Genomic DNA, 18,491 nt, shown 5'->3' with positions numbered 1-18,491 from the left:
ATGGTTTAATTCTCTTGATCCTGGTTGTGTGCGTAGTCCCTAGGATATGATTTATTACTTCTCTGCTAAATATTTCCCTGCTCATAAGAAACAAGCTGCCTTAAGGGATATATATAATTTTTTGCAAAATGTCAGGGGTTGGGTACGACATATGCCAATGGATGGCTTATCATGGTGGGAGCGAGTAGAACGTCGCCGGTGCCTGGAAGCGGGATGAGGCGTAGACACGAACGCCGGCGTACTTTACCCAGGTTCGGGGCTCTCCTAGGAGATAACACCCCTAGTCCTGCTCTACGGGGTCTCCGCATGACCACTAAGGCGCAAGTGGTACAATGGTGCTCCTTGAGCTGTTTGCTAGAGGTGGAAGAAGGCATGCACGCTCTCTCCTCCTCTAGGTATGAGTCTAGTCCTAACAGGTCCGAACCCTTTGCATGGGTGCCCTGGGGGGTTTATACAGGCCTACCCCTAGGGGTGCAATGGTAATTCCAGCCGGGCATAGGGCCCGACTGTCAGTCTCTCTGGTCGCCAGCTTCTCCACCGACTGCTAGGGCCTGTCGCCTGGTGGGCCCCGCCGGCTGGTCTAGTACGGAGCCGACAGGCTGCCTCCGCCACTTGCGGGTCTTGCCAGCTACGGATTACTGTAGCCGTGTTGCTAATGACGCGTGCTTGGTCAGGGAGGCGTGGCTACAGTCCTGCCTCCTGGTGGGAGATCACTGTAGCCACTCTGCATTTGGTCTGGTTAATGGCGCGTGGGCTCCCGAGGAAGGGTCAGGCCAGCTGCTGGGAGCCAGCCTCCCTCGGGTCCGACTGGTGTGTTCCCAGCCGTCTTTCGGGCTATCGCTGACCGGCAGGGCCCATCATCTTCGGGCCGTACCAACAGGCGGTAGTGGGGACAGTACTTCTCCTGACAGGAGTGACGTCAAGGGCAGAGTGGCAACAGTGCCGCGCCGGGCGGAGATCTCCACTGGTACGAGGCACTGTGGCCACGCCCGGCCCTGGATTCAGGGGGGATGGGCTACACCGCGGCCATACTCTGTCTTGTCTCCTTGATGAGGGTGCAGACTTTGAGGGCGCCACGAGCCGACTGCTAGGGGCCGGCCTCTTTGGAGGCCGCTCACTAGGAGTCGGCGTGTCGTGATGCCGTCTTCTGGAACTCGGCCGCTCAGTCAACCGGCCGCCAGGAGGCGGAGATCTATCTTGATTTCTTGAGGGGCGCAGCCGGCCCCGTTGTCTTGAAAGGTTCAGGGGCTCAGGTTAGGCTACCCGTGGCCCATTACTCCGACACAAAATGAAGAAGAGAGGATCCCACAAGCTTGGGGGAGGATTCCCCAATTACTTAATGCTTTGCCTGATCACCCTCTTAAGAAAAATGAAATACTTGATATCTTTTATAATGGACTAACCGATGCTTCCAGAGATTACCTGGATAGTTGTGCTGGTTCTGTTTTCAGGGAAAGAACACCAGATGAAGCTGAAATTCTATTGAATAATATGTTGACAAATGAAAATAATTGGACACTTCCTGAGCCAGCTCCTGAGCCTATTCCTAAACCAACTCCGAAGAAAAGGGGTGTTCTATTTCTCAGTCCTGAAGATATGCAAGAGGCAAAGAAATCCATGAAAGAAAAGGGTATTAAAGCTGAAGATGTTAAGAATTTACCTCCTATTGAAGAAATACATGGAATTAATTTACCGCCTGTTGAAGAAATATATGGTTTTAACCCATCACCTATTGAAGAAACACACGGTCTTGATAACCCGACACAGGTATTAAAGGTAAATTCTCTCTATAGATATGATAAAGCTGAAATCCCTCCTACTAAGTTTGTTAGCCAATGTTTGGATGAGTTTGATAACTTTATGGCTAAGCAAGAAGACTTCAATGCTTATTTTAGTAAACAATTGAAACAAAATGCTTATATGATTGAACACTTGGGTGATTATATGTCTAGAGTTAAAGGTGAACTTAAACCCATTAGTAAACATTCTTCTATGGTTATCAGTCAAGTAGAACAAGTACTAAAAGCTCAGAATGATTTGCTCAATGAATTAAATAGTAAGAAAAATGATAATGCTGTTAGAGTTATGACTAGAGGTGGTAAAATGACCCAGGAGCCATCCTAAGAGAATTGAGCAAGATTCTCAGAGAAATAATATAGATGCACTTAGTCCTTCTAAAAAGAAGAAAACGAAAAATGATAGGACTTTGCATGCTTCTAGTGAACCTGTTATTGACACACCTGAGAATCCCAATGATATCTCTGTTTCTGATGTTGAAACACAATCTAGTAATGAACATGAAACTAGTGATAATGTTAATGATGATGTTCATGTTGATGCTCAACCTAGTAATGATAATGATATAGAAATTAAACCTGCTGTTGATCTTGGTAACCCACAATCAAGGAATCAACGTTATGATAAGAGAAACTTTGTTGCTAGGAAACATGGTAAAGAAAGAGAACCATGGGTTCATAAACCCATGCCTTTTCCTCCCAAACCATCCAAGAAAAAGGATGATGAGGATTTTGAGCGCTTTGCTGAAATGATTAGACCTATCTTTTTGCGTATGCGTCTGACTGATATGCTTAAACTGAATCCTTATGCTAAGTACATGAAAGATATTGTTACTAATAAAAGAAAGATACCGGAAGTTGAAATTTCCACCATGCTTGCTAATTATACTTTTAAGGGTGGAATACCAAAGAAAGTAGGAGATCCCGGAGTACCAACTATACCATGCTCCATTAAAAGAAACTATGTTGAAACTGCTTTATGTGATCTTGGAGCCGACGTTAGTGTTATGCCTCTCTCTTTATATCGTAGACTTGATTTGAATAAGTTGACACCTACTGAAATATCTTTGCAAATGGCTGATAAATCAACTGCTATACCTGTCGGTATTTGTGAGGATGTGCCTGTTGTGGTTGCAAACGTTACTATTTTAACGGACTTTGTTATTCTTGATATTCCTGAGGACGATAGTATGTCTATTATTCTTGGAAGACCCTTTTTGAATATTGCAGGGGCTGTTATTGATTGCAACAAAGGCAATGTCACTTTTCATGTTAATGGTAATGAGCATATGGTACACTTTCCAAGGAAACAACCTCAAGTCCACAGTATCAATTCTATTGGAAAAATTCCATCGATTATTTTTGGAGGTTTTGAATTTCCTCTTCCTACTGTCAAGAAGAAATATGATATTTTTATTATTGGGGATGTGCATATCCCCGTTGAGGTAACATAGTGTCATTCGAAATTTCTCCAGTTTCATGTTACTCAAAATGAGTTTGTTAACAAGACTTGATCAACCTTGTTAATGGATCCCTTTTGATGAGCATGAGATGGATGAAGTTAGAAAGCACAACCTTATGTACCCTCTTTTTTACTTTCTGTTATTTATATTAAATAAAGAAAAAATAGTATTCTCTGTCTGTTTTCTGATTTATCCGTGCAATATAAAGTACCTCAAAAATAAAAGTTCTCCAAACGCCCTAAAATTTGAATATGATTTTTTCTGGAATATTTGAAAATATCTGGCACTGAGAACACAGCAGGGGGAGCAAGCACCTGGCCACGAGGGTCCACGGCGCGCCCACCCCCCTGGGCGCGCCCCTGCCTCGTGGGACCATGGTGGATCCCCTACACTTATTCCTGCACCCACACACTTCTTCTTCGTCCCAAAAAAATCACCATCCAGCTCAAGCACGAGTTCTAGCTCATTTTGCTGCGATTTTCGATCTCCTTGCTCAAAGCACCTCTCACAAAACTGCTTTGGGGGATTGTTCCTTGGTATGTGACTCCTCCATTGGTCCAATTAGTTTTTGTTCTAGTACTTTATTCATTGCAAATTTGTGCTGCCTAGGTGACCATGTTCTTGAGCTTGCATATCAAATTTATATGGTTCCAAGTAGTTCTAATGCATGATATAGGTCCTAGGCACTTGTAGGAGTAGTTGCTATCAATTTTGTTGAGCTTGGTTCACTTTTATTTGAAGTTACTAAAAATTTCAGAAACTTTTCAGAAGAAGAAATATGTTTAGGAAAATGTACCAAGGTGGTTCTTCAAGGAAGCAAGGACCCAGGCTTGCAATGCGTGATGCTGATGATGAGCCACCAAGGGACGCTCCAGTGCGGCCTTTCGAATGGCCTTCAGAGGACTTCATGGATCGAGTAGGAATTAAGGAAGAATTTAACGCATATTTGCGTAACGCTGATCTTGTGAGCTTCGAGGCAGAAAAGTGCCGTCAGTACCACTATCTCACTAGTTCCTTTGTGAGGAGGTTTGAATTTTCATCTTCACGCAATTTTCAAACTGTCATGTTTGATCTTTATGAAAATTCTTATACTATGTACTTAGAGGATTTTACCACAGCTTGCAAACTTCCAGAATGGGGTAGTACTAGTGAACCTCGTAAATCTGAGTTTAGAGATTTTCTTGCTAGTATAACTGTGGGGGAATCTAGAGATATAACACAAGTTATCATAGGGAGCATTCATTTTCCTGCTATACATTATTTTGCTCTCTTCATAGGTAGATGCATTAATGGTAAAGATGAAGCATGTCACATGTGTGTCCCTGACCTTAGTATTCTTAGGAGTGCTGTGTTAGGAGATAAATCTTATAATTTGGGAGCCATTGTTGCACGTAGGTTGCATCATAATAGATTTAATGGAGATTTCTTTGGTGGAATTTATGCAACCCGTATAGCTAATTTTCTTGGTATAACCATACGTGAGGATGATATTGAGTTGCCTCTGCTTATTTGGATTACGAGGCTATGGTTCGTCATCATTTTGTTGAGAGGAACGATCAGTTCCTCCAGTACCGACTAATCTTTGACAGACGACGCACCTATCACGTCGCTCTCCCTGCTTCTACTTTCTTTGACTCTCACGCAAAAGGGAGACATTTTATAACCAGAGAGGAGGCTGAAGAGTATAAGAGGAGGGCTGATATAGCTCGCCTCCAAGATGCAGCCCACGATGCAATGACTATTGCATCTCAGTACGACCCCAACTATTACTTTAGATATCCGCCAGGCCAGCCGTGGCCATAAACCAACTTAGGCCAAAAGCCTAAGCTTGGGGGAGTACGTATTTCCCACCGACATTACATTTATGTTCACACACTCATTGCTAGATGTCGGTGCTCATACTTTTTCATTGTAATATCTATGCTAGTTTATTTCTTTTTATGCTTTCTTCTTGTGTGTTTAATAAACCTTAAGAAAAACCAAAAAAAAATTTAGTTGTAGCTTTTAGCTAGTTTTAATTTCCATGCTTGTAGTAGTAATTAAAAAGAAAACCCAAAAAGATTTCATGTTTTTTTTGCTTGTTGGGAGCTTTCCCGTGTAAATAGTTTTACTTCTGTTCTTTTCTTTGGGGGTCGATAGGAGAAGACCATAATTAAATTGTTGAAGTGACTCATATATGCATTATTGTTGATTTAACCAAGAGTCCATATTGCCTTGTCTTCTCCTGTTTATTGAATGCTTGCAGATTCCATCTTAGTCCAATGCACGTGCACTATTATTATTATTATTCACATCATTCGGTCGTGCAAGTGAAAGGCAATTATGACGATATATGATGGACTGATTAAGATGGGAGAAGCTGGTATGAACTCGACCTCTCTTGTTTTTGTAAATATGATTAGTTCATCGTTCCTGATTCAGCCTATTATGAATAAACATGTTTGCAATGACAATTAGAGATTATAGTTGCTTATGCCATGCCTAATTAGCTAGGAGCTTATAATGGTTTACCTTGCGTGCCAACATGCTATTAAAATGGTTGTGATGTGGTATGATAGGGTGGTATCCTCTTTTGAACGATTCGAGTGGCTTGACTTGGCACATGTTCACGCATGTAGTTGAAACAAAATCAACATAGCCTCTACGATATTTATGTTCATGGTGCATTATATCCTACTCATGCTTGCATTCGGTGTTGATTAATTTTAATGCATGTTCATGACTGTTGTTGCTCTCTAGCTGGTCGCTCCCCAGTCTTTTTCTAGCCTTCACCTGTACTAAGCGAGAATACAGCTTGTGCATCCAATCCCATAAACCCCAAAGTTGTTCCATATGAGTCCACCATACCTACCTATATACGATATCTACCTATCGTTCCAAGTAAATTTGTATGTTCCAAACTCTAAACCTTCAAATAAACATTATGTTTTGTATGCTCGAATAGCTCATGTATCAACTAGGGTTGTCCGTATCTTCCATGTTAGGCGGGTTATTCTCAAGAGGAGTGGACTCCGCTCCTCACTCATGAGAAAATGGCTGGTCACCGGGATGCCCAGTCCCATGCTTTATGCAAATCAATCAAAATAATTGCAAACAAAACCCCCCCTGGGGTTGTTGTTAGTTGGAGGCACTCGCTGTTTCAAGCAAGCCATGGATTGACGCTTGTTGGTGGAGGGGGAGTATAAACTTTACCATTCTGTTTGGGAACCGCCTATAATGTGTGTAGCATGGAAGATATCGCCATCTCTTGATTTTTATGTTGACAATGAAAGTATGCCGCTCAAAATATTATTCACCTCTATTTCAAAATCGAGCTCTGGCACCTCTACAAATCCCTGCTTCCCTCCGCGAAGGTCATATCTATTTACTTTAATTTTATGTTGAGTCATCACCCTCTTATTAAAAAGTACCAGTTGGAGAGCATCACTGTCATTTGCATTCATCACTATTAGTTTACATTGAGTATGACTTGACTGGATCTCTTTTACCATGAATTACAATGTCTAGTCAGTCCTTGATCTTTAAAAGTGCTCTGCATTTATGTTTTGTGGTCTCAGAAAGGGCTAGCGAGATACCATCTTGTTATATCATATTATGATTATTTTGAGAAAGTGTTGTCATCCTAGATTTATTATTATTGCTCGCTAGTTGATTATGCCATTGATATGAGTAAACATGGGACCTAAGAGTTATTGTGAATATGGTTAGTTCATAATCTTTGCTGAAAACTTGAATGCTGGCTTTACATATTTACAACAATAAGAGCAAACAGAGTTTGTAAAAGTTTTTCCTTATCACTTTCAGTTTGTCAACTGAATTTCTTGAGGACAAGCAAATGTTTAAGCTTGCGGGAGTTGATACGTCTCCGTCGTATCTACTTTTCCAAACACTTTTACCCTTGTTTTGGACTCTAACTTGCATGATTTGAATGGAACTAATCCGGACTGACGCTGTTTTCAGCAGAATTGCCATGGTGTTATTTATGTGCAGAAACAAAAGTTCTCGGAATGACCTGAAAATCTATGGAGATTATTTTTGAAAATAATAAAAATACTGGCAAAGAATCAAGGCCAGGGGGCCCACACCCTAGCCACGAGGGTGGGGGGCGCGCCTGCCCCCCTGGGCGCGCCCCCTACCTCGTGGCCCCCTGGAGCTCCACCGACCTCAACCTTGACTCCATATATTCGTGTGTGGGGAGAAAAAAAATAAGGGAGAAGGATTCATCGCATTTTACGATACGGAGCCGCCGCCAAGCCCTAAACTTTCTCGGGGGGGGGGGGGGGGGGGGCTGATCTGGAGTCCGTTCGGGGCTCCGGAGAGGGGAATCCGTCGCCCTCGTCATCATCAACCATCCTCCATCACCAATTTCATGATGCTCACCGCCATGTGTGAGTAATTCCACCGTAGGCTTGCTGGACGGTGATGGGTTGGATGAGATTTATCATGTAATCGAGTTTGATAGGGTTTGATCCCTTGTATCCACTATGTTCTGAGATTGATGTTGCTATGACTTTGTTATGCTTAATGCTTGTCACTAGGGCCCGAGTGCCATGATTTCAGATCTAAACTTATTATGTTTTCCTCAATATATGTGAGTTCTTGATCCTATCTTGCAAGTCTATAGTCACCTACTATGTGTTATGATCCGGCAACCCCGAAGTGACAATAATCGGGACCACTCCCGATGATGACCGTAGTTTGCGGAGTTCATGTATTCACTATGTGTTAATGCTTTGGTCCGGTACTCTATTAGAAGGAGGCCTTAATATCCCTTAGTATCCACTAGGACCCCGCTGCCACGGGAGGGTAGGACAAAAGATGTCATGCAAGTTCTCTTCCATAAGCACGTATGACTATATTCGGAATACATGCCTACATTACATTGATGAATTGGAGCTAGTTCTGTTTCACCCTAGGTTATGACTGTTACATGATGAACCGCATCCGGCATAATTTTCCATCACAGATCCATTTCCTACGAGCTTTCCATATATTGATCTTCGCTTATTTACTTTTTCGTTGTTACTGTTATCATCACTACAAAATACCAAAAATATTACTTTTGCTATCGTTACCACTACTATCATATTACTTTGCTACTAAACACTTTACTGCAGATATTAAGTTTCCAGGTGTGGTTGAATTGACAACTCAACTGCTAATACTTGAAAATATTCTTTGGCTCCCCTTGTGTGGAATCAATAAATTTGGGTTGAATACTCTACCCTCGAAAACGGTTGCGATCCCCTATACTTGTGGGTTATCAGCGCACCACCAAACATGTCAACATATTGGGCGGCTGCTTCAGAAGCTTCTCCTAAATAGAATTATTCACTTTTATGGAAATGAATTTTAAGCCCTCACATCTAGTAGAACGTTAAAAGGAAAAGTTTCATTTTTGTAGATTTATCTAGGTTATGTTCTGTAAATAAAATCATATCATTGGCATATTGCCAAACGAAAAGATCTCCTTCGATAAATAAAATAGTATTATCAGCATACTAAATATTTGTATAAATGAAGGAAGCAGACACAAGCACTGTTTCGAGTTATCCAACTAGCAATCTACTTCATGGAATGAGATGTTATTGGAGCCACTAGGTCAGTGTGGTTAGCATATGGAGCTTAGGGTTGATCATGAGACCATAAGGGGTCATCACGAAAATCAAAGGTGAGGTGTTGTGAACATTATGTTCTACATAGTGTGGTTCTTTTGAAAATGGTTTCTCGCTGGATTGTAGTTCTGCTTAGTTAATATTGACAAGATATGTTCAATATTGTGATATTTACTCTATGCACAATATGCAATTGAAAAAAACTTAAGAAATTTGGAGGGCTTTGTTTGAATAAATCTAAGATGGGCATAGGGCACCATGGATAATGTAAACACTGTGACAGATGGACATAGATCGATCTACAAAAACATCACCATTATGGTTTTTAGAGTTTTCAACCTACAATGGTTCACTCTAAATTATCATGACTGGTGAATCTACTTTGAATTTGTTCAACTAGGCAGGCACAAAGCTTTCATTGTGTTTAATGGTAGTGTTATTTGGGGTAGATGTGTGATTAAGTTACAAAATATTCCTGAGTGACTTGCCAATTTTTGTGTGAGTGTAACCAAATTGTCTAATATCTATCTCGACTTTCTCTAGATTTTGGAGAATTTTTTTGCGAAGCACAATTGTGCTTCTTGAAAAGGGAAAAACAATTATGATTTCATGAGAAGTATAAATTTGTTTCTCATGGAAGCACAAAATTGCTTCCATGAGCAGCATAGATGTGCTTCTCGAAAAAAAGAAAAACACAATTGTGCTTTCGGACACCAGCTTTTTCTTCTTTTTTTTTGACATTACTCTTTTGGTTTCCAGCTTTTCCATTTTTTCGTGTTTTTTTGTGTGAAAACCTACTAACATAGGATCTAGTTTCAAAAATCTCGACGCGAGAAATCCAACAGGGACAATGGTTCGGTATTTTGATGCATAATTCTAGAGATAAAACATTCTGAATAAATGAATCTACGAAAAAAAAAGAAACTCACATGTTGCGGCAAATGGCGTACATAAAGTGTGTCAGTTATGAGACCTTGAGAGGACGGTGAGTGAACTTTGCAAGGGGTAACCTTTAATTAGTGATTTTGCTATAAGCGAGCTATAGACGCGCCCATAAATGAGGCATGCAGCAAGAAGTTCGTCTTCTGTCTAAAGAAAAGATTTCGTTCATTAGATCCCACTTTGTCGTCTATCTTACCCTTTCGCGGAAATTTATTCCCTCCTTAAGATTGCTAAACAGCCATCTTTTTTCAAAAAGGATGTTGAGAACCCTGGTCTCTGCATCAATGTGATGCACATAACCATTTTTATTAATTATTAAGCATAGTACAAGACAAATGTCGGACCGTGGGTTCCGGCTAACCCTTGAGGTTCGAACACTGGTGTGCGCACGAAGTATTCCTCCTCTCTAGCTCGCTCGCTCGTCGATCTCACGGCCAAGCTCAACGAACCCAAGGAACACGTGACACAGAGGTTTATACTGCTTCGGGCCACCGTTGTGATATAATACCCTACTCCAGTGTGGTGGTGATGGATTGCCTCGAGGGCTAGGGATGAACTAGTATAATGTATGAACTGCCTCCTGAGGAGAGGTGTTCCTAAGCTCGATGAGCTGGCGTGCATGAGGATGGTCCAAATGATCCGTCCCTTGCTATGATTGTGTCTAGCCTTATTTATAGAGGTCTTGGTCCTCTTCCCAAATGTTAGGCAGGAAGGGATCTAACAACGGCCAAGTTTGAAAGGGGACAACTAGTACAAGCTATCCTGACAAAATGTGGTCTTCGCCTGCCAAAGACTCTGGTGGTGACGCTGTTGTGGGCTCCGCGGTGACCTCCGTCCTGCCGTCCTGCCGGCCTTGGTCTTGTTGCACCGATAAGAAAATCTTTGTCTGATGCCTCGGGACTCCTCGCCTGTGCCTGCCTCTTTAGCATCAAAAAGGAAACTAGTACACTGCGCCCGCTGGCGCCCGCCTGACCTTGGTCGTCATGGCTCACGTCACGTGAACTTCGCGAGGTGCCCCTTGCATAGATATCTCCGCTCCTCAGGAGCCAGCCTAGTGAGGCTGCCCCCAGGGAGGTCTTGGCGTCATCCGCCTCGCGAAGCTTGGCCCCTCGCGAGGGTCTTGAGTTGTTGCTGCAGACGATGGGCTGTACCAGGCCGCTGGTGGAGCCATGCCGTGGGCCGCAGGTTGACAAGTCTGGATACCCCCGTTTCTAGGATGCCGAAAACAAAGACAAACACTGCCAAACTTTTACAAGATATGAAACTAACACCTACAACTAAGTCAACTTCTTCCGCAGCAACGTCTTCAACAAAGGATAAATGACCTCGCGCCATCGTCATCACGTCGGACCGGAATGGCATGGGCAAGGATTTTCATCTTGGTTGCGGAGACCGGCCAATGAAGACCAGTGCAAAAACAACTAGACACCGTCTTCAAGGTAGCAAGACAAGTTCGTCGTTGTTGAGCCTGACCAATAAAGGCCAGACCAAGAGTTTTCACTCTGGACATGAAGCGGTGTTTCGATCAACATCCTGATGACGGATTATTTGAAAGTCGCACGCCAAAAAGCACTAGCCGATAGGTGGGATGTCACCATCAACCAGCACCGCTAGCTGAAAAAAGGTACCCTATGCTACGGGCTCTTTTTTCCAAAACACGCATGAGATTTGCGCATCTTTGTATTAAGGAGAAGAATTTGTTACAATGTCAGTTACAATGTGCTTGCCTCAAGAACAGATTACTTGGGCAGCAGATGGGCCCGCCAAATAAAATACTTGGGGGTGAATTACTAGCAGCGTTGCCCGCCGCTTCTATCCTGCTTCTAGACATGAAATTCATCTTTAGCCTGTCATACTACGTTCTCCGCTCAGGAGGTGACACAATCGTAGGCTTTGCTATTTCTCTCTAGCCAAATATAGGGAAGCCCAACTGCGACGATCGTCACAATTAAGGATGACAATTTTACCTATGGACATGGATATCCGATCCGAATGGATAGGGTTTGGATATGCTTTTGTGTCCATGGGCGGCGCCCAAACCTAATCCGATTACTCGTGGGTAGGGCATGGATATAATCTTGTACCCATGGATATACCCAAACCCGCCCCGATAGTATGAGTTAATGGGCAAAAATCTGCTATCCCTACTTCACAGCCACATGTCCCACTACAATTTTACACTTTGTTATCTAAAACATTGCAAAACAAATTACGCAATCCCTGTTCTAGCTTTTATTAGTTGACATTTAATCCTCTTCGTAACATACTCCAACGCCCTGCCCTTATTTTTATCTCATTGTTAAATTACTCGTCATTCTCATCTGTTAGAAAAATACTAAATGATCCTAGGTTGTTAGCGAACATTCATTTACCACAAGTTGATGTTTATCATAAGTGAAGCCTAGCCTGCCACGAAGTTAGGAATGGAAGTGCTTATGTTAACATTGTGTTATATCTTATTTATATGTATCGAGAGGACCAATGGATATCCAGTGGATATGGATATCCATCGGGTTTGGACATGGATACAATTTTGCACCCGTGGATTTTTTCATGGGCGGGAAAAGACTGTGTTTATGGATATGGATATGAATTTGATATTGTTCAACCCGATCCAAACCCGACCCATTGCCATCCTTAGTCACAATATCTCCGCGCGATTATCCTAGGGCACTGCCGCCACCACCCAGGGCCACGAGTCGCTGATTTGCACGGCCTGCATTGGCGTGAACCGCTGGAGCCTGTAAGGAAGAAGCAGGGGTACCAGACCTAACGAGAGACATCCCTATGGGCTCTGAAAGGAAGACCACGGACTCTGAAATGATGCACTCACAATCAATGGTGTGAAACCATTTTGTTCAACAAAGTTTATGGAATGGGTGAACGTAATGTTGGGGAACATAGCAATAATTCAAAATTTTCCTACGTGTCACCAAGATCAATCTAGGAGATGCTAGCAATGAGAGAGGGAGTGCATCTTCATACCCTTGAAGATCGTTAAGCGGAAGCGTTACAAGAATGCGCTTGATGGAGTCGTACTCGCGGCGATTCAAATCGCGGAAGATCCGATCTAGCGCCGAACGGACGGCGCCTCCGCGTTCAACACATGTACAGCCCGGGGACGTCTCCTCCTTCTTGATCCAGCAAGAGGAGAGGAGAAGTTGAGGGAGAACTCCAGCAGCACGACGGCGTGGTGCTGGAGTTTGTGGTATTCCTGCAAGGCTTTGCCAAGCTCTACGGAGGAGAAGGAAGAGTTGGAGGAGGGAGGGGCTAAGCCAGGGAAGGGGTGCGGCTGCCCTCTCTCTCCCTCACTATATATAGGGGGAAGGGGGTGGAGGAGGCGCCCTAGGGTTCCCTAGGGGAGGGGCGGCGGCCATAGGGAAAACCCTAGATGGGTTTGGGCGCCCCCACCCCTAGGAAACTTGCCCCCCAAGCCGGGAGGGGTGGCTGCCCTAGGGGAGGCGCCCCCACCTCTCCAAGTTACATGAGATGGGGTGGGATGGGCTCTCAGCCCCTTAGTGGGCTGATGTGCCCCCTCCCCTTGGCCCATAAGGCCCCCCAACGCTTGCCGGGGCCTCCGAAACCACTTTCGGACATGCTGGTTGTCACCCGATACCCCCGGAACAATTCCGGACTCCAATACCCTTCGTCCAATATATTGATCTTCCTTCGGACCATTCCGGAGTTCCTCGTCACATCCGGGATCTCATCCGGGACTCCGAACAACCTTCGGTAACCACATACTATTTCCCATAACAACTCTAGCGTCACCGAACCTTAAGTGTGTAGACCCTACGGGTTCGGGAACCATGCAGACATGACCGAGACATCTCTTCGGCCAATAACCAATAGCGGGATCTGGATACCCATATTGGCTCCCACATGTTCCACGACGATCTCATCGGATGAACCACGATGTCGGGGATTCAATCAATCCCGTATACAATTCCCTTTGTCTGTCGGTATGTTACTTGCCCGAGATTCGATCGTCGGTATCCCCATACCTCGTTCAATCTCGTTACCGGCAAGTCTCTTTACTCATTCCGTAACGCATGATCCCGTGGCTAACTCCTTAGTCACATTGAGCTCATTATGATGATGCATTACCGAGTGGGCCCTGAGATACCTCTCTGTCATACAGAGTGACAAATCACAGTCTCGATTCGTGCCAACCCAACAGACACTTTCGGAGATACCTGTAGTGCACCTTTATAACCACCCAGTTACGTTGTGACGTTTGGTACACCCAAAGCATTCCTACGGTATCCGGGAGTTGCACAATCTCATGGTCTAAGGAAATGATACTTGACATTAGAAAAGCTCTTAGCAAACGAACTACACGATCTTGTGCTATGCTTAGGATTGGGTCTTGTCCATCACATCATTCTCCTAATGATGTGATCCCGTTATCAATGACATCCAATGTCCATGGTCAGGAAACCATAACCATCTATTGATCAACGAGCTAGTCAACTAGGGGCTTACTAGGGACATGTTGTGGTCTATGTATTCACACATGTATTACGGTTTCCAGTTAATACAATTATAGCATGAACAATAGACAATTATCATGAACAAGGAAATACAACAATAACCATTTTATTATTGCCTCTAGGGCATATTTCCAACACGTAATTCCTAATACCTCTTAATCCCATGTAGTTCACGGGCCGGTTTCCATGCCACCTCTAGGTGATCTAATACTTGCCTGCTATTAATCCTCGTTAAATTAACTAGGATGCAGTGTGCCTGAGGGCTCGATGGTTCCTCTCCCCTATTCATTTGAGCAGCTTATATTTACCGGTGTGGATATACACATGGCTCATTGATGTCCTCCTTAACTATACTACACCACGGACATCAATAGGAGGCACTTTAAAATGCCTCGAAAGGGCCATATAATGCTAGCCTAGAGAATAGAAGGCATTTTTAAAATATGCTAGAGATGGTCAAGAAGGGAAAGGTCTTTGAAGGCACTTTTCCAGAACGCCTCAAAAGATCAACACAGAGGCATTTTTAAAATTCCAGCAAGCTCAGTGTGAGGCATTTTTCAATAATGCCTCAAAAGAAACACAAAGGCATTTTTTAAAATGCGAGCAAGCTCAATTTGAGGCATCTTTAGGAATGCCTCCAAAGACTATTTGTAGCATTTCTTATGCTGCCTCTAAAATTTTTGTGTGGCATAACTCATACTGCCTTCAAAACATTTTTGTGGCATTTCTTAAGATCGCCTCGAAAACCATTTTGTGGCGTCTTTCGACTTTCCTCCAAAATGTTTCCGAGGCACATAAGAATGCCATAAATTTTACACAGGCATATAATAATGTGAATTAAAGACACTGTTATAGCAAGCTCACTAATTTGCAACCACTGTACAAACACATATATACAACAGCACAACAAGATTGAGAGGCTTGCATGGACTAGAAGTACCATCTTGCAAGCGAATAATGTAAAGCATTAGAACATCTTCACAAATTCGAAAACAACATCAAAGTATCAATCGGCAATAAAGGGCCAACAATGTAACACAAGTACATCTTGAGCAAAATGTAAGAGTATCATCCAAAACATATCCCTCTGCTATTGATCCCTCTGGGTGACTTAGCGTATGGATCATACTCTTTAACTTGCCCAAAAACCTCTCAACAGCCCTCATGCTTCGGTAGCATCGGTCCAGCAATCCTTACTTCAGTTGCAAGATGAAGGGTCAAGTGTTCCATGATGTCAAAAAGGCATGAGGAAATACTTTCTCCAATTGGCACATGATTTCAGTAATCTCATCCTCCAACTTTTGTATCTCACTCACAGTGATAACCTTAGAGTATAATTGCTTGAAGTAGTTGCACAAACGCATCAATGGAATACAAACATCTTTAGGCAAAGTTCTCCTAATGGCTAAGGGCAACAGATCACGCATTATAATATGACAGTCATGGCTCTTTAGTCCATTTAATCTCGTTCTCACTATATCCACTTTGTTGTGCAAGTTGGATGCATAGCCCTCAGGAAACCTAGCATCCTTTAGAACCTAGCAAAACATCTTAGCACCGTGTGAATCCAAGTAGTATAATGCTGGAGGTAGGTATGGTTTACTCCCAGTCAGTAGCGAATATAGACAGAAAATAGAGAGTGGGCTCAAAGTTTATGCAAGTCTGTATCATGCAAATGTATGTTGGGTTGGGCTGGCATGTGGCTGATTTGGGCCTTGAGACTAGTAGTAAAAAAACCTTTTTCAGTTCTGGAGGGGGGGCTCAAGCCTGTTAAAGCCCCCCTAGTAGATTCGCCCCTGCTCCCAGTTAAATCTGGATGTTGGTCTTGGCGTATATTCAATTTTTGTAGGTCAAGACGTGCATTTAGATTATCCTTTGATCTTTTACTAACATTCAGAAGGGCATGGGCAATATTCTCAAACACATTCTTCTCTATGTGCATAGGATCCAGATTATGACGCAAATAGAAGTGTTTCCCAGTATGGCAGCTGAAAGAAGCAACTTCTCTTTCTGAATATTGAAGTGTCTTGCTGCACGCTTGTATCATTCTCATCTACCTGATTACAATGTTGCTTCCTGCTGCTCTTCTGCTGCAGTTTCCCATACGTAGTTTTCATATCCTTTGTCAATATTGAAATGTCATGTGATGAAAGGGGAACGGGAGGCTCTCGATGTTCCTCAAAACCATCAAATGACTCAGCATCAAATCGAAACTCGTGATTAGGTTCCAAGAATCTGCGATGTCCCATATAGCATTTCTTGTGTCCATTCTTTAATCAAAGAGAGCATGTCTTTGATAGACAATGGGAGCAAACTACTATATTTTCTCCAGACAAAGATCCATGCCTAGGCCAATCACTTATTGTCCATAGTAGTGCGGCACGTAAGAGAAACTTCTTAGATCGAGAGGCATCATAAGTCCAGACTCCATCATTCCAAAGCTCCAGAAGATCATCTATGGTCAGCTGCATGTAAACATCCATGTCTTTCCCTGGAGATTTTTTACCAGGAATGATGACAGAGAGGATAAAGTTTGATTGCTTCATACAAATCCATGGAGGAAGGTTGTAGGGGATCAAGACGATAGGCCATATGCTATATGAGAGATTCATATTTCCAAAAGGGTTGAAACCATCTGCTCCCAATCCAAATCTAACATTGCAAACTTCTGAACTGAAGTCTTTGTGAATAGCATCAAAGTGTTTCCATGCAGGTGAATCATCTGGGTGTCGTATCAAGTCGTCCTTTGTGCGGCCTTCGCTGTGCCACCTCACATCTGATGCCATATTTGTAGAAGCGAACAACCTCTGGAGTATCTTCTTTAGCGGGAAATGAAGAACCACCTTTTGAGGCACCTTGTGGACACGCCTTCCATCAACTCCAGTATTTATGCTCTTCCATCTACTTGTGCCACACACTGGACATGATATGTCATCAGCATGTTCCTTCCTAAATAGAATGCAATCGTTTTTTCATGCATCTATACTATCATATCCAATACCAATGGCTCTCGCAAACTTTTTGGCCCCATGAAATTTTTTGGGCAACGCCTGACCTTCTGGAAGTGCCTCCTTAATTAGCGTCAATACCTCATCAAAGCAGACATTGCTCATTCCCCTCATATTCTTGATATGAAGCAACCTCACCAAAAATTGCAGCTTCGAGAATCTTTTGCAACCTGGTTACAACTCTTGGCGTCCATCATCAACTAATCTATAGTATGCCTCAACATCATCGTCCAAATCATCTTCAGATTCTTGCTCCTCTCCTAAAGTACGAGTACCGTACATCCCAAATCCTTCTAGTAGCATCTCATCCATCTCATCACTATCAGCATATTCTTCAAACTGTGAACTAGGACCAGTAGTTGCTTCGGAGGGACGCGTACTTTCTCCATGGTGAATCAATGTGGTATATCCGGACATGAATCCATCACAAATCAAATGATTATAGACTTCATGTTCACCTAACCAATGAGAGTTTACACATATCTTGCAAGGGTAGAGAATCCTACTATTTTTTGCTGACTCGCAAAAAGCAAATTGTATGAAGTTGATAGTTCCTTCAGAATACTCAGCGGAAGACCTTGCTGCTCGCATCCAACTCTTATCCATTCTCAACTGAACAGACCCAAGTTCTACGACATGTTAAAGCAGAGACCACATAAAATTCTACAATAAATATTTGAATGCATCAAAGAGAAATTTCTAAAAGCAATATCAGTTTACTATTAGCGGAATCAAAGGGATGTTCTATATAGAAGACCTCACGTGTAGCAAGAAAATAGTTTAGCTGAAACCTGATGCAACAAGATTAGAAGTAACACAGTACACTAGATAACATGTAGGGATGTTTTATATAGAAATTCCAAATGCACCTGCAGTTTGATTATCAGTCTATCTATATAGCTTACTCCTTGTGTGCAGTTTTCTAACATGAACAGAAGGCCACCATGCACACAAGGCAACAACAAACAAGCTCCAATTTCAACAGGACAAGTTGCCACACTCCTAGTATAATTACAAAAAGAACATGACTGAAAGTGCAACTATCCCTAGGTGGTTTTGGTAATTCATAACAACATATAGCTCATTGAGCTAATGCTATTCCAAGATGACTATTTTAGGAAAGCTCAATGATTGGCATGGCATGGATGTGAAAGTGGAACCCTCAAAATGCTAA

At 42.9% G+C, this 18,491-nt stretch overlaps 1 pseudogene; it reads right to left on the bottom strand.

The window, feature by feature from the left end:
- Positions 1-15,954: 15,954 nt before the first annotated feature.
- On the bottom strand, positions 15,955-17,923 carry LOC125506178 (uncharacterized; annotated as a pseudogene).
- Positions 17,924-18,491: the final 568 nt, after the last annotated feature.

The sequence above is a fragment of the Triticum urartu genome, chromosome 5A, assembly GCF_056163025.1.
Source record: "Triticum urartu cultivar PI428250 chromosome 5A, HENAU_Tu73, whole genome shotgun sequence".
Classification (NCBI taxonomy): Eukaryota; Viridiplantae; Streptophyta; class Magnoliopsida; order Poales; family Poaceae; genus Triticum; species Triticum urartu.
This window is presented reverse-complemented; position numbering and strand designations above follow the sequence as displayed.